This window comes from Nansenia antarctica (assembly GCF_963989245.1).
Source record: "Nansenia antarctica genome assembly, chromosome: 7".
Classification (NCBI taxonomy): Eukaryota; Metazoa; Chordata; class Actinopteri; order Argentiniformes; family Microstomatidae; genus Nansenia; species Nansenia antarctica.
In genome coordinates this window covers 50,790,159-50,792,658 of record NC_137677.1, presented here as the reverse complement: position 1 = coordinate 50,792,658, position 2,500 = coordinate 50,790,159, and the positions used below count along the sequence as shown (strand labels likewise).

The 2,500-nt window shown below is 45.0% G+C and overlaps 1 protein-coding gene across 1 annotated transcript in view; it reads right to left on the bottom strand.

Moving 5' to 3' along the window:
* il1rapl1a (interleukin 1 receptor accessory protein-like 1a) overlaps positions 1–2,500 on the bottom strand; it is a gene marked incomplete at both ends in the record, with an annotated part of 193,596 nt that overhangs the window by 78,865 nt on the left and 112,231 nt on the right. The gene's annotated exons all lie outside the window — the stretch shown is intronic.

The window sequence follows — 2,500 nt, the reverse complement described above, 5'->3', positions numbered from 1 at the left end:
TGTTTGGCTACAGCCACCTGTCGGCTTCAAATAACACCAGCAGAGGGAAATTTGAAGCATTACATAGAGTGTCTTATCTACTGACATCCTATTTGCCATATTTAGATGATCAAAGTCCATCTAAAATGTGGGGAAAGTCAAATGCTCCCCATTAAACAGGGAGAATCAGCATTGTTAATCATCGTGGAGTACTATGATCGTGACTAATGATGAAGCAGCCATACCACAAGAGTCACGACACTGGGAGTGGCGGATGCAGGTGGATCACATCCCCAACGTAATTGTTGGCAGGAGAAGGGGGAGGGGGGAGGGAAGTGGGAGGTTAGAGGGAGGGAAGGGGGGGAGAGAGATTTGTTCCGCACGTTAGGCTGCATGCTTGGCCGCACCGGGACAGAAGGGTGGCATAATGAAGTTTGGTGTGCAGAACGCTGTTAATGAAATTAAGAGCCCAGCCCAAAACAGAGGCCTGTACGTGTGTGTCAATGTGACTACGAGTGGGCAAGGTTGTGTGTGTGTGTGTGTGTGCGTGCGTATGTGCATGCGTACGTGTGTGACGGAGTGTGAGTGTGCGTGCTTGGTAGTCGCTTAATGTACTGTACTGTGAGGACAAAATAAAGATGGAATATTAACTCAATACCAAAAGCGAGCTGTACTTTCCCCGGCCCTAACGAGAGACAGTAAATGTTTTATAAATGAGTCCAGGGTTTATAAATGAGTCCAGGGTTTATAGATGAGTCCAGGGTTTATAGATGAGTCCAGGGTTTATAAATGAGTCCAGGGTTTATATAAATGAGTCCAGGGTTTATAAATGAGTCCAGGATACACATTTCTTCCCCCTAAGCCACAGCGCTGGGGATGGGCTTGGGAGAACAGCAGGTGTAGCAACAAGAAGATGAAACAGAAGATAACTTGCAAGTGAAATGAGAAAAAAAAGAAGAAGTATGAGAAAAGTATTTACGGATGAGTGACAACAAGGGTGCCGCTTCGACAAATGAGGCAGTGTGCCTTTGTGTTTGCCCTCTAAAAGACATGACAACCGCACAGCTGCGAAGCAATCAAAGATGGATTGGGGGAACAATGCGACGGTGAACTTCAACAACACTTTTTTTTGAGAGAGAACTCTCTTTCCCAACTGTGCTGCTCTCCGGAGAAACAAAAGCATTGTGACTCACTTCACACTTCTGTGATGGATTGGTTGACAGAAGAAAACTGGAAAAAAAATGTATTCCAGCCTAGCCTCTGCCTTCATTAATATTGGGTCCCTTTATCAAACTGAGCTTCAACCTGGATCATTTACACCACAAGCTTTTTACTGCCACACTAAACTGTACAGTCAGCAGCTTCTAGTACACGTTGCATAACTAGAATGTCTGACATGCTGTCGCATCAGCATAATCACATAATCTTAGCAATTTCATATGACAACCAAACTGGTCCAAAAAGCCATGATATGTGAGTGCGTATCTAAGTGAGGTGTGTTTGCTCGGTAGACAAGGTGTTGTCGGAGTCTCTGATGTGATTTCACTGGCCTCTGAAGACACATTAGCACCATCTCTCCCCCCCCTCTCAACACGGGATGCCTAATTGAGTGTTAATTTGCTGCTAATTACGTAAAGGCGTCATCCCAATGAGCCTCCCCAGATGCAGCCCGTCAGACGCATGTGTTAAAAGCGTGCATCTCACCAGCAAAGCACTCTGGGATGCGTCTGGCCCAGAGGTGATACAGCCGGCATCTGCTTCCTGCTTCCTGCTTGTCTGAGCCATCATGAGAAAACCAAACATAGCGCCATGAAACATCCCATTATTCAACACAATTATTAAAGCAACGCAAATGAAAAGTGACAAATGGAGAAAAACAAATGTTTGCTTTCCTTCAAATGTTTGTTTTCCTGTATTAATTGTACACTTGGAAGCATTGAAAGCAAACGACACAGACACTTCTGATCTTCTATGAAGTGTACAAACCACTTAACTAACTGGGAAAGGCAGCGTCTTCCTACAGAGTTCTCAGAGAAAAGCCGGGTCTTAGAAGACTGTACTTTGATAATCCAATCGGCCCTGCGGGCCCTTAAATCAATTGCTCGACAAATATTTCCCTCTGCAAGCAAAGTCCCTTGAATTAAACATTTAACAAACATTTCCCTGTGAAAGTGAAGCCGCTGAATTAAACATTAAATAGATATTTTCCTGTGAAAATGATGAATAATGGAGTCAAAATGGAGTCTCCAACAATGGCAGTGAGTGGTGGGGCCAGAGGCAGTGCTGTGACCCTGTATTGTTCTCTCCCTTTGCTCTGTTTAGGCCCGGCCATGAATACAACATGAATATGAAGAAGACCGCACTGCTCTTTTATTTATCACTACAAGTACAGCACACTGCTGAGTGAGAGGAGGACATAGCAGCGGCACTGCGTGTGTGTGTGTGTGTGTGTGTGTCACAGAGGAGGCTAGTGGAGATGGAGGAAATCGGAGGACGGGCTCATTGAGTTCTCTGATTTCTA